The 23,673-nt window shown below is 43.2% G+C and overlaps 1 long non-coding RNA gene across 6 annotated transcripts in view; it reads right to left on the reverse strand.

Moving 5' to 3' along the window:
• LOC120405722 overlaps positions 1-23,673 on the reverse strand; it is an 83,195-nt gene that overhangs the window by 48,613 nt on the left and 10,909 nt on the right. For 3 of the 6 annotated variants that reach the window (XR_005598803.1, XR_005598804.1, XR_005598801.1), the window contains 2 exons: positions 6,374-6,506; positions 1,172-1,272 (listed from right to left, as the gene is read on the reverse strand). This is a non-coding gene — a long non-coding RNA (uncharacterized LOC120405722). Of the gene's footprint in view, positions 1-861; positions 976-1,171; positions 1,273-6,373; positions 6,507-23,673 lie in introns of all 6 variants that reach the window. The other 3 variants (XR_005598802.1, XR_005598805.1, XR_005598806.1) reach the window with 3 other exon arrangements.

Genomic DNA, 23,673 nt, shown 5'->3' on the forward strand with positions numbered 1-23,673 from the left:
GTCTCAGCTTGACCAAGGCAGGAGAGGAGGGGGTTTGGGGTGCCACAGAAAGGGCAGCTTGACCCCATGTCCTTCCTGATAAGAATTGTGTTGAAGTTGCTGATACATGCATTTTAAAAGAGCAGGATGTGCCCCAGGAATGTCTATTGGGGTCTCAAGGCTGCAAACTCTGGAAAAACCCACACCTGGTTAATCAATAATCAGAAGGAACCTCTTTCTTGACCATTGAAACTGCTTACTTAACAAGTTTTCTTTAAGGGACATGTCATTCTATTACTAATGTATAAATAAGGGGAAAAAAGCTTGAGATAGTTGGACTCATTTGGGGACTCTTTTGGACTCTTTTTGGACTCTCCCTCTGGATACATCTTGCGTTCCCCACTGGCAGATAGAAGATTTTGCCACCGGAAGGCTGCCACTGTGTCACTCAAGAGCCACACTCAGCTTTGGTAATTATCAAGGGTTGGGGGTGATTTACTAACTTGTTGCAGACATGTGTAAGTGCTTGAGACTAAGTAAAGTTTAGCTTTAAGTGAAAGCACTCTTGTGTTGTCCCGTTTGTGCCAGCCATCTATCGGTCGGACGGCCAAGTCTCCCCTGAATTATTTCCTGACACCACCTAAAAGTTACCAAGAGCTTTGTGTTGAAAGAACCCCGGGTAACATTGGGGGACAGGCACCATGGAGCTAGTTATGGCTCTCTGGTCCTTAGCTCAGCCCCAAAGAGACTTCAAGCTGCAGCAGGCTGCTTGTAGATCTCCCAGTGGTATGGAGGCCTTTAATGGCTCTGTGCCAGGAGAGGATGGGCCTACGGATCATTGCTCCTCCATGTCCCTGCCAAGCCCTCCCACCTAAAACACACCTCTTACAACAAGAGAGCAGCACTCAGGTCCAGCACAGAGTTGCCCTCTGACAGGGGGATTCTTTTCTGGCCATTAGCAGCCTGTGTACTGCTTGAGTGTGGTCCGAACACTGCCTGAGTGGCCCAAAGGAAGCATAACAGGTTAGAGAATCTGGCCATAAGAAAAGACGCTTTTAATTGCTCTGTGAGGAGATCCAGTGCGTCACAGACATTGTACTAATAAGCTGCTAGCTGTATATTTTATTCAATGTTCAATGTCTGCTTAAAATCATGATTTCTCAAGCCTTTATTTTATGCATTATAACAGTACCTTATATTCAGAGAATTCTTTGCTTCCGGGAGCATCCTGAAGTGACATAAAGCTGATCCCATTGAAGTCAATGAGAGTATATTTAGCAACAAGATTTGAGTCTATATAAAAAGGGTTAACATCAAACACATTATTAAAATACAGCTATCTCCAGTGCTATCATATTTTTTTTTGCGAGAAAGAGAGAGAGACTAAATAATTTATCAATTTTTAACTATAAAGAATTTATACTGACAAAATGCAATTATCCAAGTTGGAACTTGGCAAGACACTGGGATTAATACCATTAGAACTGCAAAAGTGACACAAGATTTTTAAAGATGAAAGTAATCAATTTTATATCTAATCCAAAAGATGGCTTCTTTAATCACACCTTTAAGGGCTTTGCTGAGTCTAAATTGATGTGGGCCCAATGGCAAAATGAGGACAGACACATGCATTGTATTAAGTGGCAGGTCACAACTTTTGTAAAACTTTAACACAGGGGATGAATGCTACCTATCCATAAACCACTCTTTCCCATACCAGATAATTAACTGGTTCCAGTGTGGGGATTACAGGGCTCCTTACCATATAACCTGTAATGCAGGGTACACTTTCCTCAGGACTTAGCTCTGAGTTCTAGCACCCTACCCCACACACAGGGGATAGAGAGTGCAGTCGAGTAGGGACCTCAGCCTGGAGGCCAAAGAGTCTAACCTTACACATAAACCCAAGACCCATCACCAAAATCCCAGGTATTTTACCTCTGGGAACTATTCATTGTATTATCTTAACTGCACTAGAAACCAGCCACAAGTTGCAAGAAATAAACAACTCCACCCCAGCACCTTATTTAGGAATTAAGCACATTCCTACTTAACCCACTGTGACTGGAAAGTGGTTTGAGAAAGTAAAAAACCTCCTGGTCCTCTGCCAATTGGCCTATGTGAGAAAAAATTCCTTCCTGACCCCCTAACTGAGTGATCAATTAGACACACATCATCTGTCAGGCTGGCTTCCCATTCCTAGTTTGGATGGATACAGCGGATTGCTAGAACAGCCATCACAGCCAGCCCCCATGCTGGATTAAATCTTGGAAACAGCAAACAGAGCTGTAAATGGGAGGAGTTTGAGTGGGAGTTCTGTTGGAGGAGAAGGGAGGAGCAAATCTCTGGTCCTTAGCGACAGTGAGTTTTTTTGTGGGTGTTGTGTGTTTTTTCTGTCTTGTGTGGTTTTTTCCCCCTTTCTTCAGTTTGTAGAGGCTAGTAGGGGTGAGTGTGCTGTGAGACAAGCACAGCTCTGGTTAGGGAGGCAGGACTTTCCTGATTAGGGGGCCATAAAGGCAGCCAAAGAGACAGCCAGAGCATAGGAGCAGCAAACAGAGCTGTAAACAGGGGAGTTTGAATGGGAGTTTGTAAGGGAGTTTGGGGGTGTGGTGTTCTGGTTTTGTTTTGGTGTTTCTTTGGGTCTTTGGTTGTTTTCTTTGTTGTTGTTGTTGACCAAGAGACTGGCATTAATCCCTGTAGAACTGAAAAAAAACTGCCATAAGCCTTTTAAAGATCTGGAGAACAGAAGGGTGTGCTGTCTGCTATGATATGGAATGTGAACATATAGAATATCAGGGGTTGGAAGGGATCTCAGGAGGTCATGTAGTCAAACCTCATATTCAAAGCAGGACCAATCCCCAGGCAGGTTTTTACCCCAGTTCCCTAAATAGACCCCTTATGGATTGAACTCACAACCCTGGGTTTAACAGGTCAATGCTCAAACCACGGAACTATCCCCCAAACCCTAAGGCTGAAAAGGATCCTCGTGGGAGCAGGAAAGAATCCATTGAATGTGGAGGAGGCTTGGAATTACTTTAGGTCAAAGTTGCAGAAGCTATCTGAACCCTGCATCCCAAGCAAGGGAAAAAAATTCATAGGGAAGGGCTTCAGACCAAGCTAGATGAGCAAGCATCTCAAACAGGTGATTAAGAGAAAGCAGAAAGTTTACAAGGAATGGAAGATGGAGGGGATCAGCAAAGAAAGCTACCTCTTGGAGGTCAGAAAATGTAGGGATATAGTGAGAACTGCCAAAAGCCAAGCAGAGTTGGACTTTGCCAAGGGAATTCAAACCAATAGTAAAAGGTTTTACAGTCATATAAATAAGAAGAAAACAAGGAAAGAAGAAGTGGGACCATGAAGCACTGAAGATGAGGTAGAGATTAAAAAGTAATCCAGGCATGGCCCAACACCTAAACAAATACTTTGCTTCAGTTTTTAATAAGACTAATGAAGAGTTTAGGGGTAGGGCCGGGTGGCTAATGGTAATGACAATATGGAGGTAGAAATTACTACATCTGAGGTGGAAGTCAAACTGAAACAGTTTAATGGGACTAAATAGGGGGTCCTGGATAATCTCTATCAAAGAATATTAAAAGAACTGGCATGTGAAATTGTAATCCCAATAGCAAGGATTTTTAATGAAGCTGTAAACTCAGGGTTGTATCCTATGAATTGTTAATATAGCTCCTATTTTTAAGAAAGGGTGAAAAAAATGATCTGAGAAACTACGGACCTGTTAGTTTTACCTCTATTGTATGTGAGGTCTTGGAACAAATTTTGAAAGAGAAAGTATTTAAAAACATAGATGTGAAAAGTAATTGGGATAAAATAAAACATGGTTTTACAAAAGGTAGATCGTGCCTGACCAAACTGATCATCTTCTTTGAGAAGATAACTGATTTTTTAGACAAAAGAAATGACGTAGATCTAATCTACCTGGATATGGGAAATTATTAGTTAAATTGGAGAAGATGGGGAATAATATAAGAATTTAAAGGTGGATAAGGAACTAATCTTATTTAACATTTTTATTACTGACTTTGGTACAAAAATGAATGTGCACTAATAAAATTTCTGGATGACACAAAGTTGGGAGGTATTGCCAATACAGGTGAGGACCATAATATCCTAAAAGAAGATCTGGATGACCTTATAAACTGAAGTATTAGAAATGGGATGAAATTTAATAGTGCAAAGTGCAAGGTCATGCATTTAAGGACTAACAACAACAAGTTTTGCTATAAACTGCGGACTTATCCATTGGAAGTGACAGAGGAGGCGAAAGACCTGGGTGTATTGGTTGATCACAGGATGACTATGAGCCAACAATGTGATGCATCCACAAAAAAAGGCTAATTCAGTTCTAGGATGCATCAGACGAAGTGTTTCCAATAGAGACAGGGAAATGTTAGTATCATTATATGAGGCACTGGTGAGACCTCATCTGGAATACAGTGTGCAGTTCTAGTCTCCCATGTTTATGAAAGATGAACTCAAACTGAAACTGCCAAAGAGAATGGCTGCTAGGATGGTCCATGGAATGAAAAACCTACCTTATGAAAGGAGACTCAAAGAGCTTGGCTTGTTTAGCCTAACCAAAAGAAGGCTGAATGCTCTCTAGTTAAGCACCAATGTGGACACAAGAACAAATGGATATAAATTGTCCATCAACCAGTTTAGGCTCGAAATTAGATGAAGATTTCTAACTATCAGAAGTGTAAAGTTCTGAAACAGCCTTCCAACTGGAGTAATAGAGGGAAAAATCCTAACTGGTTTCAAGACTGTGCTTGATAACTTTATGGAGGGATGGTATGATGGGACACTGTATGATGGCATGTGGCCCCTTGGTGACTGCCAGTAGCAAAAATCCCCAACATCTGGTGATGGGACACTAGCTGGGGACAGCTCTGAGTTACTACAGAGAATTCTTTCCCGGGTATATCTGCCTAGTGGGTCTTGTCTACATGCTCAGAGTCTAACTGATCACCCTATTTGGGGTCAGGAAGGAATTTTCCCCAGGTCAGATTGTCAGAGACCCTGGGGTTTTTTTTGCCTTCCCCTGCAGCATGGGGCACAGGTCACTTGCCGGTTTAAATTAGTGTAAACAGGCCCGCTGATGGGGGGGGGCAAATGGGGCAATTGCCATGGGGGCTGGGTGATTTAAAAAGGCCCAAGGGGCCCCGGCAACTGCTGAGAGCAACGCAGTGGGGCTAAGACAGGCTTCCTGCTTGCCCTCGCTCTGTGCTGCTCCTGGAAGTGGCTGGCACGTCCCTGCAGTCCCTGGGGGGCAGAGGGGAGCAGTAGGGGGGTCTCAGCACACAGCCCAGGAACTCTGGCCAATGGGAGCTGCAAGGGTAGTGCCTGTGGGCAGCAGCATGCGGAGAACCCCTGGGCGCTCCACCTAGAAGCCACTGCCAGAGGGGTGTGCCAGTCGCTTTCAGGAGCCCCCCAAGGTAAGCACTGGCCCCTTGACCCTCTCCTGCACCCCAACCCCCTGCCCCAGCCTAGAGCTTGGACCCCACACCCAAACTTCCTCCCAGACCCCTCCTGCACCCAAATTCCCTCCCAGAGCCCGTACCCCACACCCCCTCCCACACCAAAACTCCCTCCCAGAGCCCACACCCCAGACCACCTCTCACACCCAAACACTCCCACCCCCCTCAGAGCCTGCACTCCAACCCCCTGCCGCAGCCTGGTGAAGGTGAGTGAGGGTGGAGGAGAGCGAGTGATGGAGGGAGGGGGGATGGAGTGAGCAGGTGCAGGGCCTTGGAGAAGTGGTGGGACAGGGGCGTGGTCTCAGGGAAGGGGTGGGGCAGGGGCAGGGCAAGGGTCTTTGGGTTTGCACGATAAGAGAGTTGGCAACCCTACTGGGTGGGCATGTGGAAGCCCTGGCCGTGCCAGAAGAGTGCACCCAGCAGCCCAGCCAGCAGCTTGCTGGGCACCAGCCAGCGCAGGGGCAGCACCACCCAAATGTCAGGTCAGACACAGTTTGTGGGTGTGTGGGGGGCCCACTGACTGTTCTGCCCTGGGCCCGGAACTGCTGTCAGTGGGCCTGAGTGTAAATGATGAATTCTCTGTAACTCGAAGTCTTTAAACCATGATTTGAGGACTCCAGTAACTCAGCCAGAGTTTAGGGGTATATTTCAGGAGTGGGTGGGTGAGGTTCTGCTGCCTGTAATGTGCAGGTCAGATTAGATAATTATGATGATCCCTTCTGACCTGAAAGTTCATGAGTCTACATATATAAAAAGAAAAACATACATTTTTTCTAAAAACTGGGAAAAAAAATCCCAGTCCAACCACACCCCCTAAATCACTGCATTTTTCCATTGCCATTCCATTGTAAAAAATGTCTAACAAGAATGCACAGCAGACTTGCATGTAAATTACTCACAAACGCTGACTGTCTGTGAAAGGTTTTTAGTTGCTTCACCTCTGCCACTCCTCTCTTCCTGTTCCTCATAATTTATGTGGATTCTGAATTTTTTATGTCAGTGGTTGTCCAGCTGCTTCTTTAATGTTAACACCTTCATAAATTGAGGAAAATGTTAAAAAAAGTTGAAAAGGAAAAATTGAGCAGTTCTCACCACAATATTTTGTAGAATTGTTTTAAACAATCATTTATGACAATACATTTTGACTTTTCTGACAGTTACCATCTCCTCTCTACAGAGTCACAAAACAATGTACTTGAAGCAGAGATTATGATTTATTTGCTTAGAGAAAAAGGTCTTTAACTTCCCTTCCTGAGCATGAGCAGGCATAAGCATATCTATTATATCAAAAATTCATGCTCCTGCAGTTATCAAGGTTCATGAAATGAAAGTCATATTTCAAGTATCTGCCCATTGCAATTCCTGGCCTTTATTCCTGATACACACTGATGTGGTGTTTGGGAGACACTCTTCTGTCTCACTGATTTTAGAGGCAGCATAATTAATTGAAAATCCCTATGTTCAAAGTTTTTCTTTAATGACGTTAGAAATGTCACATAATTTTTCTGAGTAGTTTAAAATGCTACAAAATGTAGCAAGTGTGAAAGGAAATGCTATGAAATGTCATACCGCACACATTGAGCGTTTGACCTCATCTATATTTCTCTGCCCTCTAGCACAGATAGAGCACATCTGACATTTGATATTTTGTGTGAGAAAATCTCACTGAGCATTGTCACAACCAAGTGTGTCCAATTTTTTCCTCACTGCACTAAGCATGTAGAAGCTCTGTGAATCAAAAAGTGTCAATATTTCTTCAGATCATAAATCTTTCCTTTCTTTGAACCACTGCTACCTATGAAAGATAAATGTATTCAACAGCTCAGGTAGAGTGCTATAAATACTAAATAAATAAGTGTCTTCACTGGAAGCAGTACATCTTCTGCCTTTAACATCACCATCTATCAAGTTCCTTTCCCCCCTGAAAACCCCTAGAGCCAGAAGGACTCCCCCAGCATCCTCTGTAACAGCTATACAGCAGCACCATGGGCTATGGGGGAAATCCCCTTTCACCCTCTACAGGAGCTGGACCAGATTAGGGGAGTGGGGATTACATGTCCCTTCCTCCAGGTCTTGTGGGCTCAGAGGGAGGTAAAATTCCCAGGGACAGAACAAGCACCTAGCAGCCAGAGTAAGAAGTGCAGCACGAGGGGCAGAACAGCCCTTTTCCACTCCCCAGGATGTAGGCCAGATCCTTGGGGAGGAACCTTTCTCCCAGCTTCACATCCCCTTGACATTTGTGATGTTATCACATATTGATTTCTTTAGTTTAGACCTGGGGCATTATTATCTGTAGCTGATAGGCTGTTTGTTCTAACCTCCTCCTGCCCCCTCCATGACTATTCCCCCAACCTCACTCCCTCTTCTCTCCATCTTTCCCTTCCTCTTCTGTCTCTTCCTTCCTTTCCCCATCTCCCTTTGTCTCTCCCCTTCCCTTGCTCCTTTTAACTCATCTCTCTCTGGTTGTAAAGCAGGTATTCTAATGTTTCCTTTCCTCCAAGCCTTTGTCTTATCTATTTAATAAGCTCTTCAGGGAAGGAAGCGTCTGCCACTATATGTTTGTACAGTTCCAGCACACTGGTGCCCCAATCTTGGCCAGGGCTACCATTAATAAATTAATTAATTAATAATCATATTCTGTTGTTCCTTCTCTTACATTTAAAATAATATGACAAACAAAACAGAAACAAACAAACAAGAATCATGGAAGAGGCATAGTGTGTAGTACTAGGTCAATAACTGATTTTTTGGTTCTCTGGCAGGTCCAGAATTGGGGCAGAGGATGGACTTTAGTATAGAATGTGCTGTGTCTCTGTGGAGTAACTCATCTAGGAGGGTCCAGAAACATCCAGAATAGGGTGTGGCAGTTTCTAGGCATGCTGAGTAGCTGTTTCTGAAACCATTCCATGATGGGCAAGGAATCTTGTGGGTTCCACACATAATTACCATTTGAAAACTGAGCCAATAGGAACTAAGATGGGGAAAAGGCTATAAATAGAAGTTAAAGGCTTACAGGGAATGAGTCAATCAAGGGGGAAGGTTTTCGTCAAGGAGAAACAAACAGAACTCTCACACCGTAGCCTGGCCAGTCATGAAACTGGTTTTCAAAGCTTCTCTGATGCGCAGCGCTTCCTGGTGTGCTCTTCTAATCGCCCTGGTGTCTGGCTGTGTGTAATCAGCGGCCAGGCGATTTGCCTCAACCTCCCATCCCGCCATAAATGTCTCCCCCTTACTCTCACAGAGATTGTGGAGTACACAGCAAGCAGCAATAACAATGGGAATATTGGTTTGGCTGAGGTCTGAGCGAGTCAGTAAAGTGCGCCAGTGACCCTTTAAACATCCAAATGCACATTCTACCACCATTCTTCACTTGCTCAGCCTATAGTTGAACAGCTCCTGACTACTGTCTAGGCTGCCTGTATATGGATTCATGAGCCATGGCATTAAGGGGTAGGCTGGGTCCCCAGGGATAACTATAGGCATTTCAACATCCTCAACAGTTATTTTCTGGTCTGGGAAGTAAATCCCTTGCTGCAGCCGTTTAAACAGATTAATGTTCCTGAAGACACGAGCGTCATGAACCCTTCCCAGCCATCCCATGTTGATGTTGGTGAAATGTCCCTTATGATCCACCAGTGCTTGCAGCACCATTGAAAAGTACCCCTTGCAGGTTACGTACTGGCTGCCCTGGTGCTCTGGTGCCAAGATAGGGATATAGTTTCCATCTATCGCCCTACCACAGTTAGGGAATCCCATTGCAGCAAATCCATCAAATATGACCTGCACATGTCCCAGAGTCACTACCTTTGGTAGCAGCAGCTCAGTAATTGTGTTGGCTACTTGCATCACAGCAGTCCCCACAGTAGATTTGCCCACTCCAAATTGATTCCTGACTGACCGGTAGCTGTCTGGTGTTGCAAGTTTCCACAGGGTTATCGCCACTCACTTCTCAACTGTGAGGGCTGCTCTCATCTTTGTATTCTGGTGCTTCAGGGCAGGGGAAAGCAAGTCACAAAGTTCCATGAAAGTGGCCCTATGCATACAAAAGTTTTGCAGCCACTGGGAATCGTCCCACACCTGCAACACTATGCGGTCTCACCTGTCTGTGCTCATTTCCCGGGCCCAGAATCAGCGTTCCATGGCATGAACCTGCCCCATTAACACCATGATCTCCAAAGCGCTGTGGCCCGTGGTTTGGGAGAATTGTGTGTCCATGTCCTCATCACTCTCGTTGCCGTGTGGCCGCCTCCTCCTCACCTGGTTTTGCAGGTTCTGGTTCAGCATAAACTGCATGATAATGCGCGAGGTGTTTACAATGTTAATGACTGCTGCGTTGAGCTGAGCGGGCTCCATGCTTGCCGTGGTATGGCATCTGTATAGGTAACCCAGGAAAAAAGGCGCAAAACGGTTGTCAACCGTTGCTTTCACGGAGGGAGGGAGGAAGGGGGGGGGGCCTGACGACATGTACCCAGAACCAACCGCGATGATGTTTTTTGCCCCATCAGGCATTGGGATCTCAACCCAGAATTCCAATGGGCGGGGGAGACTGCAGGAACTATGGGATAGCTTCCCACAGTGCAACACTCCGGAAGTCGACGCTAGCCTCGGTACTATGGATGCACACTGCCGAATTAATGTGCTTAGTGTGGCCTCATGCACTCAACTTTATACAATCTGTTTCCAAAAATTGAATTCTGTAAAATTGGAGTAATTAGTGTAGACATAAGAACCTGTACCCTACTCTCTCTTTTCAGGTCACTCAGAACTATTAACACCTACTTATCAGAGATTTTACATACAATAGCCCTGAGGTTTAACTCTGTGTAATGCTTTCTGTTAGGACAGATCTCTGGCCTGTACTTCAGCAAGGAGTTAAGCTGAGAGGTGCGGAAAGAAGGGGGAGTGCAATAGTGTTCTAATCTAAATAATATTGCCTCAACACTACCTTCCCTGTTACAGATGGAATGGATCAAATTCAGAGGCAACCTACATTGAACAGTAGAACCTCAGAGTTACAAACACCAGAGTTACGAACTGAATGGTCAACCACACCACTCACTTGGAACCAGACGCATGTAATCAGGCACCAGCAACAAAAAAGCACAATACTGTGTTAAATGTAAACTACTAAAAACAAAGGGAAAGCAGCATTTTTCTTCTGCATAGTAAAGTTTCAAGGCTGTATTAAGTCAATGTTCAGTTGTAAACTTTTGAAAGAACAAGCATAACATTTGCTCAGAGTTGTGAACATTTCAGAGTTATTGACAACCTCCATTTCCAAGATGTTCGTAACTCTGAGGTTCTACTGTATTTTGCATGGTGGGCAGGATAGTGAGAGAATAACTTACATGCTGAGATAGACTAAGAATGAGGTTTCAGAAGGAAACACAAAGCAGGAGGGTAGGAAGGTACAAAACATATGTGCAGAGCCTTCTAGTCTATCTTACAACTTCCTACATCCTCATGTTTGCTTTTCACTGCTAAAACCTTGCCCCTTCTGCCTCCTTAGCAAGTATATTTTACCTTTTCATTTATGTATTACTAACATGGAATTAAAACCAAGAATAGTAAATACAAATATAAAAGAAAAGAGTGGGGTAGAACATTTTAAATCTTCTTTAATTAATTATAAGGGTCAAGCCCTTAGTAAACAAACTATAGTTATTAATATCAACCCACTTTTACATCACAACTTTATACAAAATATTGTTCACAGTTATCTAACGTAAGTGACAATGGGGGCAATCCTTCTCTTTGACATTCCAAGCCATAATAGAGTTGTATAAATGTCCTTTTAAAACTTAAAGTCACATAAAAATGGGTTCAGGTTTCATTTCAAACTTGAAACTCATTTAAGGTTCCTCTAAAGGTTCATTACCAGGAACCTTCCATTTTCTGTTATACTTTCCTGCTGTCCCCCCCCTCATCTCATTCATTCATTCATTCATGCCCGTCACCCCAACTGGGGTATGGGCCACCAACAACAGATCTCCATAGTCTTCTATCCTGGGCCATTCGCTCTCCCTCCCCCCATATCATCTGGACTTTCTGCTGCCTGGACAATTAAGATATGCCTACTTACAACCAATAAAATCCCCACTGATGTAACTTCTGATTTTGGCCCATCATGATTTTAGAGGTACAGTTTTTCCAGATTTTCTGGCTGTCACACTAGAGTGTCATGTCTTATGGCGGTTGAGTCAGTAGCAATGTTTTGTAAAGCTTAATGAGAAATGACATTTGTACAATCAAACGTTACAACACTGACATGCATTAGCCAAGAATATATATTCACAATACCCCAGTTTCCTTACTGTTAAGGATTAGTTCCCTTATTTCACCACTGAAAGATTTCTTTTAAAAAAGAAAATCCAAACTTATGGCTAGAAGTAGTTTAGGGCAGTGTTCAGTTTTACTTGATTTACAAAATACCCAACATACTCCAAGGTTTGACTGTATTCTACAAGTTCCAGCACCTTATTCACATTTTATTTAGTATAGTCAGGATTTAGACATGTTAGTTACATGGTCATAAACTACAGCTATTTTCTGTAATGCTCAATTTATGCCTTAATCCCTTGGGGCCTGATCCTGCCACACTGATATAACTGGAAATTCTGCCATTGATTTATATTAGAGCAGGACTGAGCGCTTGGAAGGTAAACTATTATTACTATGATATAGGAATTTTATAGCACCCAGAGGCACTTCAGAGAAGACAAAGTCCTGATCCCTGCCCTCAAACACCATCCAAATTACAGTTGTAAAATATAGAACTGGGGAGAGTGGTAGGCGGGGGTAAGGGTGTGAATAGTATAGCAGAGTGAAAGAGGATGAGGGTAAGAGCAAAAATATCATTTGGTTACTCTGTTTAACCATGTACACATCATAGTGGCTCTGGTAAGGTTATTTTAATATGTCTAAATAAGAAAGATAAAGGCATAAAGAGAGATACTTATAGAAATCAATATACATTTCACAATAATTGTATAATACTTGCTCATAATGTTACCATATATATTTTTATTTCTGTATTTTATATGGACAACATTAGATAGAAAAATGTATTTTATTTGAAAAAAAATGTTGAGTACAGGGGATTTGAATTCATAAAACTACAATTCACTCAGAAAGCATCCATAGAAATTGATGAGGAGGACAAAGGAAATTATAATACACACACATACTCTTAATTCCTGTTTTTATATATAACGGGAGTTAAGCATAAAAATATTATAGGCATGTTGTAATTTCCCCCAAAGAAATATTGCAAACCCAGTTAAACAAATTTTAAACAAATCTAAATTTATTAAAGTATGGAAATGCACAGTTGAGGTATTCAGATAACCTTAACTTCACACTCTGGAGATGCTACAAAACTATATAATTATGATTAGAGCATAAAAGTGTTTGCTTTACTGGATTAGATTAAATTTGTATTTTAAGAGATTGGATTTTTCCTCTCCACTGATGGTGTCAGTACAGGGCAGAGTTGTCAGGTGCCACCATCTTCACTAAGGACAGTTCATGGAAGATAGGTCCATCAATGGCTGCTAGCCAAGATAGGGATGCAAACCTGTGTTTTGGGTTTCCCTAAACCTCCAAGTGCCAGAAGAATCTGGCACTGGCCGCTGTCAGAGACAGAATACTGGGCTAGATGTCTGACCCAGTATGGCCATTCTTATGTTTGTATTTCAAGTTTGCATGGTTTGGCATCCAGAAGTTTGAACTGGGGTTGTGGTCCTCCAGGGCTAAAGGCGACTCGAGATGTACAGAAATACAGTTCACAGATCTGAGCTTCTATGGAGAGCTGACGCATTTGCACAGAAGGCCAACCCTTCTGTGCTGCTCAGCGGTTCTCTCTTATCCCGCATGGCAGCAAAGCTCCTGTGGGTTTTATTCTGCCAAGACATCCCCATCTGTCCCTGTGTTCTTTGTTCTGAGGAGGTTAGAAAGTGTGGAAATGAGTGATAATGAGGTCAGCATTAATCCTTACAGGAAATGTTCTGTGGGAATAACGGCTAGCCATACTCCTTTTGTCAGACAACCACACTTTGTCTAAAACAATAGAGTACCCATTGCACTGTGCCTAGGTTTCCAAACATTTTCTAATGGGTTTTCTGCTCTGCTCTGTACACTACCAAGTATGGTCAGAATTTGGCCTGTACATTTGGCTTTAACTCAATAATAGTTGTTATTTCTCATAACCATTGTCAGTAGATAGTTGTGTGAATTCTCTTATTGATTTAGCTGATGAAGTAATTTTGCCATCTTCTTTGCATTGACTGGTAATTGCTGTCCTTGTCAGTATCAGTTTGTATGCTATCTATTTTATTCAACATTTTGATATTTCTGCAGAGGGAAGATTAGTGGAGTAGGGGAATGAAACCATGCAAGGTCGGAAGAGAAACAACTAGAAAAGGCAGCAACAGGGGTGGAATAATGGAAGGAAAAGACTTTTAGAGAAATGGAGAAAGAGGAGAAGGGAAATAGAGTTAACAGAGAAATACGGAAGCAAAAAGAAACCTAGAAAATGCAGGCCTAAATAGAAACAAAATGTAAAAAATAGAATCAAAGACAAGAAAAAGAGGAGTAAGGAGTGAATGAAAAATGAATTAAAGCAAACTACAATCCAGGTAATAAATAGTATGGAGCAAGAGAGTATGACTCATTGTACGTATCTGTAAACACAACGGCCCCTTAACATACTCCTTCCCTGTGTCATCCTCACAGGTCACCTTGGTATCCTGATAGCCTGAGACAGATGAAGTAGGAGGGAAGCTGGTTAGAGCACAAGTGTCATAGGCTTCATGCCAACTCTGCCTGTGGCACAGAGGCTTTTTGAGGTCATAAACCATGGTTGTGCTGGAGGCAAAGGGTTACACCATGCCATCTGCAATATCCCAATCAACAGAACTGTTCCAGGTGGTACAGCCTGGTTAATTTAGGCTCTCTCTATCTGAATACACAATCAAGAATGTTATGTTAGGTGGAGTTTTCAGGCTTCTTTGCAGATAACAATAGGGTTCACATGGAACTATCTGCCTCTATAACATCAGGGCTATGTCTGGGAATACAAGTGTAAAGGCTTTATTGCTAGAGTTTCAGCAACTGGTGCTCATTCCTGTTCGGAAGGAGCTGGGGCAGGGAATTCAAGCCATAGCCATAGAATGGTCCTATATTTTATTAGCTGGTAAAATCCAGCTGGGTGGTAAGGGAAAGGTTTGTAATTATCTTTCTTTGGGAGGCGGGTTTGTATGTGTGTGTGTGTGTGTGTGTGTGTGTGTGTGTGTGTGTGTGTGTGTGTGTGTGTGTGTGTGTGTGTGTGTGTGTGTGTGTGTGTGTGTGTGTGTGTGTGCGCGCTCTCACCTTCCCTCTTGGTCTGAACCCTCCCCAATTTATCAACATTCTTCTTGTATTGTGGACACCAGAATTGGACCCAGTATTCCATCATTCCATCCAGTATTCAATCATTCCAATGGTCAAATAGTGCTGCAAAGTGCATCTATTCTCCCAAGCTACCAATGTGGGCTGACTGCAAGTGCTGGAAGACTGGGTGGGTGATGAGGATAATTTATGTAGACTATATTTCTCTCCCGGCAGTGATTTTTCCTTAGCTATAGTAGAATTTGCATGTTTATTTAAGCTATTACTCTTTCTTCCATGGCATATCATGATAATATATTAAATAATGTGATTCATTTGAGATCCATTAGTCTTTGGTGGCTTATGAGGAACATTAGAATGTACAAAATATTGCTGGTTAGCAGTAGACATTCACAAAATGGTAACAGCATTGTGGTAGTTGCTTCCTGAACTACTACCAACATTAATTAATGTAATTATTTCTTGGGAATTTATAACAGGGTAATCTGAAACATTTAAAATACTGGATTTTGTTAGTAGGTGACAGGCAACATATAGTGTGATGTGGGCATTAAAGGTCACCAGATCAATACCATTAAAAGCTTATAATGTTCTGTATTTTATTTAGCAGACCAAATATTTTGAAGGATACATTGCTTAATCAACTAAATGCTATAGCTTATTTCCACTACTAGTTGTTTGTCTGACAAACTGTCTTTTTATATGGACTAATCTTGCTGTATTGCATGTGAAGTGGTTGAAAACTGTCTTGAGCTGTCAAACTTAAAATTTGAGTGGAAAGGAAAACTGTAAGACATAACTATGTGGGGAAACCACTTAGCAGTAAAATCACATTTTCTAATTGAGTTTCTCCAACATATTTCAAGTGACTATAGAAACTTCCAATAGCTCTTCTAAATGTTCAAATTAAACTTAATTTGTGTAGAGTTTATAGGCTTTATACCACTAAGTTCTACTAATGTTCTTCCTGATACAAAAATACTGAACTCTATGACAGTTTTAATTACTGCAAGAGAATTGGAATAGACAGGGAGGTAGCCTGCTGCTATGTCATATTAATGTAGAGCTCCACTGTGGGCCCCTTGAACACCTATGAAGGCTGTTGGGGAATGAACAAGCAGGGATGGGCAGTGAAACTTTGGGTGATGCAGCTTCATTGTGCTCCTTCATCAGGCTGGATTGTAGGGTTATAATTAAATCATATATACCTACAACATTAAAAATATATTCATTATTAACATTTGTGAGTCCCAAACATTATATATTTTATTGTTGTAGGTGTATACAGTTTATGGCCTTGAATATGAATAACTTATGCCCCACTTCCACTTGAGTTTCTTGTAAGCCACACATACATAAAAGACTTAGTGCTTCTTGGAGCAGCTAGTCCTGGAACCCACAAGAGGAGAGGCAATTCTTGATTTAGTCCTAATTGGAGTGTTGTGTATTTGGTTGTCATGGTTTTTGTTGCTATGGCAACTGAGTTAGATTATTATGGGTTAGCTCAACTGGTTTCAACCGGCTGAGTGAGCTCTCTGTATATCTGTAAATAAAATGGAGGTTTTGGTTAGCTGCCTGCTCTCTGGCCTCAAGTGATTGCTTCCTACACCGGCTGCCCCAAGGATTTAACACTGGCGACGAGGGTGGGATCCTGGTGCTGCTCCAGTAACAGAAGGAAGTAGAAGTCAAGGTAAAGAACAAACAAACGAAAAAAGCTGCTTGTTTGCACTGACTGTGAAAGTGAAACTAAAAATCATGGCTACTCTGACCAGGCCCCTGGAGCCTTTTGATGAGAATACAGAGCAGTGGCATGTGTATACTGAGCATTTTGAGCTTTTTGGTATTGCAAATGACATTACAGAAGCGAAGAAGGTGCCAATATTCTTAACTGTTGTAGGGGATAAAACCTACTCTCTGCTACACAGCTTACTACACCCTGTTAAGCCTGAGACTAAATCTTACAGTGACATTGTGGAAATCCTGGGGTCTCATTTCTCCCCAAAACCACTGGTAATTGCTGAAAGATATAGGTTCCACAAAAGAGACCAAAAGGAAGATGAAACAGTTGTACAATTTGTAGCCATTTAAAAAAAGCTAGCAGAACTCTGTGAATTTAAAGAGATGTTAAATGATGCCCTGCGTGACAGGTTAGTGTGTGGCCTCTGCAGTGAAGCTATACGGAAGCGCCTACTGACAGAGGCTCAGCTTACATTACAGAAGGCTGTTGATATTGCTGTCTCCATGGAACTGGCTACAAGGGAGGCACAATACATCGTGCATCCCTAGGGTGCAAAAGTGTCACAAGAACTGACCCACAAAACGGTGCAGAGTCAAGAATGTTACCGCTGTGGTAAGCTAGGTCACCAGGCATCAGAATGCTGGTGTAAGGACCTGGTGTGTCGACACTGTGGCAAAAAGGGACACATTGAGTATGCCTGTAAACAAAAGAAAAAGAGGCCTGTGGTCTGGCCGACAAAAAGAGGAACCTTGCATAACCTAGAGCAGACCCAGGATGATCAAGGTGACACCTCCTCACAAGAGGAAGTGCCACTGCATGTTTTGTCTTTGGCAGCGGGCTCACATGAATACTGGGTAACCCCTTTATTGGAGGGCAAACCTATACGCATGGAACTAGACACCGGTGCAGCTGTCTCGCTGGTTCCTGAGACTGTGTATAAGGAAAAGCTACAGCATCTTCCACTTAAGGCAATAAAAACTGTTCTGAAGACGTATACAGGTGAAGCTGTGCCCATGTTGGGCACTATTGATGTTAAGGTGGAGCTCAATGGACAGGCAGCTAAATTGCCACTGTTTGTGGTGAGAGGTGACTACCCAGCCTTAATGGGTAGGTCTTGGCTTGGGAAGATTCAACTGAACTGGGCAGAAGTGCACCGGATGACTAAAGAAGAAACCAGTCTAACCCCTATTCTAAGGAAACATGCTGCTGTTTTTGGAGATGATTTGGGAAGTATGAAGGGAATCACTGTGACATTGAACATTAAACCTGACAGTCCACCAAAATATCTGAAAGCCCGAACTGTGCCATATGCCATCAGGCCAAAAGTTGAAGCAGACCTGGAGCACCTGGTCACTAATGGAGTCCTAATACCAGTTACCCATAGCTCATGGGCCACTCCTATCGTTCCAATCGTGAAGAAAGATGGCTCTCCCCGGATTTGCGGTGATTTTAAAGTCACTGTCAACCCAGTGTTGTGTGCAGAGCAATACCCGCTTCCCCGCATCAATGACCTCTTCGCAGGCCTGGCTGGGGGACAAAAGTTCAGCAAGATTGATCTAAGTCAAGCATATTTACAGATGCACGTCGATGAAAAGTCCCAAGAGCTGTTGACTATTGTGACTCATAAGGGGCTTTATCGATACTGTCGCCTACCCTTCGGAATAACATCTGCTCCCGCCCTGTTGCAGAGGGCTATGGACCAGATCTTGTGTGGCTTGTCAGGAGTTCAGTGCTATCTGGATGATATCCTGGTCACTGGAAGAAATGAAGAGGATCACTTAAAGAATTTAGAGGCTACCCTACAAAGACTGGAAGAGTATGGCCTACGAGTTCGCAAAGACAAGTGTGAATTCTTCAAGCCCTCTGCTGAATATTTGGGACACATCATTGATTCTGCAGGTCTTCATAAGGCCCCTGCAAAAGTTAAAGCTATTGTGGAGGCTCCCCCACCTCGAAATGTAAGCCAGCTGCGCTCGTTTCTAGGACTCCTGAACTATTATGGAAAGTTCATCTCACAGTTAGCCACACTGCTAAAACCACTTCATGAGCTCCTTGGGCAGAACAAGGCCTGGAAGTGGACTGAAGCCTGTGATGTTGCGTTTAACAAAGCTAAGGATGCATTGCTAAATTCTGAAATTCAAACGCACATTGATCCATCCTTACCACTGCAATTGGCCTGCGATGCCTCCCCTTATGGAGTGGGAGCAGTCGTGTCACATATTATGCCTTCAGGAGAAGAGAGACCTATTGCTTTTGCTTCACGCACTCTAAGCAAAGCAGAAACTAACTACGCCCAAATCGAACGTGAGGCATTAGGAATTGTTTTTGGAATTCGGAAGTTTCATCAGTACCTGTTTGGGCGAAAATTTACTCTTCTCACAGACCATCGACCTCTGACATCAATTTTTGGACCCTAGACAGGCATTCCCCCATTAGCTGCTAGTCGTATGCAACGTTGGGCATTGTTACTTTCAGCACACACATATGAAATCAAATATCGGAAATCCACTCTGCACGGCAATGCAGATGGCCTCTCAAGGTTGCCTTTGCCGGTCAAACACCAAGATAGTGCCCAAAAGGAAATCTTCTACTTTGAACAGGTAGAGAATACATCCATCACTGCTACTCAGATAAAGAAGGCAACTCGCGTTGACCCAGTATTGTCCCACGTTATGGACCTGGTGATGCATGGAAAATCTCGACAAACCTCTCCGGTCTCATCCGACCTTGTTCCCTACATGTCCAAGCGGACGGAGATATCGGTCCAATCTGGTTGTTTGTTGTGGGGGAGACGTGTCATTATTCCACCACCACTGAGATCACAGATGTTAGAACAGTTACATTCCGGTCACTGTGGAATAGTGCGCATGAAGGAAATTGCACAAAGCTATTTTTGGTGGCCTGGACTGGACAGCGCTATTGAAGAGAAGGCAAAAGCTTGTATGTCATGTCAGGGTGTGAGGAATGCACCCCAGTGGGCACCCCTACACCCATGGGACTTGCCTGAAAACCCGTGGCAACGTATTCACGTTGACTTTGCTGGCCCCCTTGAAGGAAGCATGTTCTTGGTGACAATAGATGCCCATTCTAAATGGCCAGAAGTCTCTATAATGCAGTCCACTTCTGCAGAGAGTACTATCCAAAAACTACGAGGACTCTTTAGTCGTTTTGGTCTGCCAGAACAACTTGTGAGCGACAACGGACCGCAGTTCGTTTCTCAGGAGTTTCAAAATTTTATGAAGGCAAATGGGATACACCACATCACGTCAGCACCATATCATCCGTCCACCAACGGATTAGCTGAAAGATTTGTGCAGACAATGAAAAACGCTTTGAAATCAGCAAGGGGACAACACTCCATTCAAAAGCGTCTGGATATCTTTTTACTTTCCTACAGAAACACACCTCATGCTACAACCCACGCATCTCCGGCCTTTCTAATGATGGGACGACAGCTGCGCACTTGCTTTGATCTGCTGAAACCTTCTGAACCCCAACAAATTGTGCAACATCAGCAGCAATATCAAGTCATCAGACGGGCACCCAGAGCAAAAGACCGAACCTTTAGCCCGGGACAGCCAGTTTTGGCTCGGAATTATACTTCCAGAGCTAAATGGGTTCCGGCCACAGTCATCACTCAAACAGGACCTGTTTCCTACACAGTCCGGACTGCAGAGAATCTTACCTGGCGGCGACATGTAGATCAGCTGTTGCCAGGTCATGCCAGTCCTCAGGACCCATCTGCAGTTGAGGGTCTGACTTCACCTCTTCTGGTGAGGACCGAATCACGAGTCACCTGTTTCTGACTGTTCTCCTCCATTACTGCCGGCGGCTGAGATACCCCTTTGCCCAGCACGAGCTGATACCACCTCCTCACCTGTTCGTGCTGCGGACCCTGAGCCCCTAGTGCTTTCGGGTGCAATAACACCAGAAGTTCGCCGTAATCCACCTGGAGACAGAAGGCCTCCTCATCGGCTGGATCTTTAGTTAGGGCGAACCCACGGTTATGGGGCAAAATAATCCCCAGGGTTTAGCCGGGAATGGAGGCAGTCTACCCTCCTTCTCTAGTCTAGTGTGTGTTTTATTTAGGGGATGTTCTTATTAGGGGGGGAGGAATATGTTGTGTATGTGGTTGTCATGGTTTTTGTTGCTATGGCAACTGAGTTAGATTATTATGGGTTAGCTCAACCGGTTTCAACCGGCTGAGTGAGCTCTCTGTATATCTGTAAATAAAATGGAGGTTTTGGTTAGCTGCCTGCTCTCTGGCCTCAAGTGATTGCTTCCTACACCGGCTGCCCCAAGGATTTAACATGGAGCACAGAATCTTGTCCAACAGGTGAATATAGCTGGATTGCTTGGTAATAGTGACGATAATATAATTAAATTTAACATCCCAGTGGCAGGGAAAACACAGCAGCCCAGCACTGAAGCATTTAATTTCAGAAACGGGAACTACACAAAAATGAGGAGTTTAGTTAAAGAGAAATTAAAAGGTACAGCGTCAAAAGTGAAATCCCTGCAAGCTGCATGGAAACTTTTCAAAGACACCATAATAGAGGTTCAACTTAAATGTATACTCCAAATTAAAAAAATATATAGTAAGAGAACCAAAAAAGTGCCACCGTGGCTAAACAACAAAGTAAAGGAAGCAGTGAGAGGCAAAAAGGCATCCTTTAAAAAGCGGAAGTTAAATCCTAGTGAGAAGAATAGAAAGATGCATAAACACTGACAAATTAAGTGTAAAAACTTAATTAGGAAGGCCAAAAAAGAATTAGAAGAACAGCTAGCCAAAGACTCAAAAACTAATAGCAATTTTTTTTAAGTACATCAGAAGCAGGAAGCCTGCTAAACAATCTGTGGGGCCACTGGATGATCGAGATGCTAAAGAAGCATTCAAGAATGATAAACTAGTTGCAGAGAAACTAAATGAATTCTTTGCATCGGTCTTCATGGTTGAGGATGTGAGGGAGATTCCCAAACCTGAGCCATTCTTTTAAGGTGACAAATCTGAGGAATTGTCCCAGATTAAGGTGTCATTAGAGGATGTTTTGGGACAAATTGATAAACAAAACACTAATAAGTCACCAGGACCAGATGGTATTCACCCAAGAGTTCTGAAGAAACTCAAATGTGAAATTGAAGACCTACTAACTGTAGTCTGTAACCTATCATTTAAATCAGCTTCTGTAACAAATGACTGGAGGATAGCCAATGTGATGCCAATTTTTTAAAAGGGCTCCAGAGGTGATCCCAGCAATTACAGGCCAGTAAGCCTGACTTCAGTACCAGGCAAACTGGTTGAAACTATTTTGATAGTACCAAATGAAATTAATAGGCAGCAGATTTAAAACAAAGAAAAGGAAGTATTTCTTCACATAACGCATAGTCAACCTGTGGAACTCTTTGCCAGAAGATGTTGTGAAGGCCAAGACTATAACAGAGTTAAAAAAAACCTAGATAAATTCATGGAGGATAGGTCCATCAATGGCTATTAGCCAGATTGGGCAGGGATGGTGTCCCTGCCTCTGATTGCCAGAAGCTGGGGATGAGTGACAGGGAATGGATCACTTGATGATCCATCATCATGTTCATTTCCTCTGGGGAACCTAGCATTGGGCACTGTCGGAAGACAGGATACTGGGCTAGATGGACCTTTGGTCTGACCCCGTATGGCCATTCTCATGTTTGAGAAACCCTGGTCTAAAGGAGTCTGAGTGTAAGGAAAGATGTGTAATTTACATAGCCTTGCACATCACCTCTGAATTTGGCCCTGGGTCTTTTCTGCAGGCTCAGAATTACAGCTGTATGAGATGGTCTAAACAAAATTTAACAGGCTATAAACCATAGAAGTGTAGAACTAAAAGGAACCTCAAGAAGTTCCATGAAATCTCAAAAGTGCAAATACGGTTGTTGAAAGTTTCACTAAATTTCATGAACCTTAACAGAACTGTCAGCAAACTTGATAGTTATGCATCAAAATCAAGTGAAAAAAGGTGAAACTCATTCGGTTTGACTGAATTTCACTTTGAGTTAAACTCAAGATTGTGACCCTAATATGGCTTTAAACAAAAAACACTAAACTAAATAAATCAAAACTGCCCACATTGTTACATCTCTACTCAAGACTCCATAACTGCTGATTCTTGCTGCATAAAGTCAATGAACACTCCGGAATTTGATCTTCAGCTTCAGCCAAGAACTGTTACATGCAACTCAGGATGGATGGGTACAATAGCCTCATGGTAGCTAGAAATTTCTGGGGAGAAATTTCAGCAGGAGAGATAGTAGTGGAGTAAGAGCTGCTCCATGAGCACTATGCCAACCAAGGACCCCCTTATGTAGGGATACTCTGCTGTGGCCAAGTAAAGTAACTTTAGAGCTGCTTTGAAGGAGGAGAGTGGTGCAAAACGACTCTAGTACAAGGGAAAATTTGGCCTGTCTTTCAAGATAAAAAACATTTTTTCAATCTTAGAACATAAATACTCAAAGTTGGTCTCCATGTCCTATTGCTAGGGGGCTACCAAATTCACAGACCATTCTGGTCAATTTCATGGTCACAGGAATTTAAAAATAATAATTTTTTATTATTTCAGCTATTTAAATGTGAAATTTCACAGTGTTGTAATTTTAGAGGTCCTGCTCCATAAAGGAGTTGGGGGGTGGGTGGGTCTCAAGGCTATTGTAGGGGGGATTGAGGTGCTGCTACCCTTACCTCTGTGTGAGCGGGGGAAGGGTCCCGCTATTATAGGGAACTTTCCTGGCTTCTGCATTATCCCGGTGAAGTGGGCTAGCAAAAGGATCTGAGTCCTCGCTCCCACTTCCTTTACGCAGAGGCCTCCCTGCCCTTGAGGACTCCCCTTCCACTCTCCTGTCTGGCAGAGTCCTCGTAACCCCGACAAGGCTGGGCCCAGGATTCCTGGGGGGCTCGACTCCCAACCCTGCTGTGGTCACCTAGGACAGGGGCTAGGTGTCCTCTGTACTGGGCACCGTCCCTAACCCACTGATCATTTCACACAATTCAAAGCAAATACAAGTTGTTTAATTAACAATCAATGAAAAAAAAAGAATAAGGAA

Source organism: Mauremys reevesii, linkage group 5, assembly GCF_016161935.1.
Source record: "Mauremys reevesii isolate NIE-2019 linkage group 5, ASM1616193v1, whole genome shotgun sequence".
NCBI classification, from domain to species: Eukaryota; Metazoa; Chordata; order Testudines; family Geoemydidae; genus Mauremys; species Mauremys reevesii.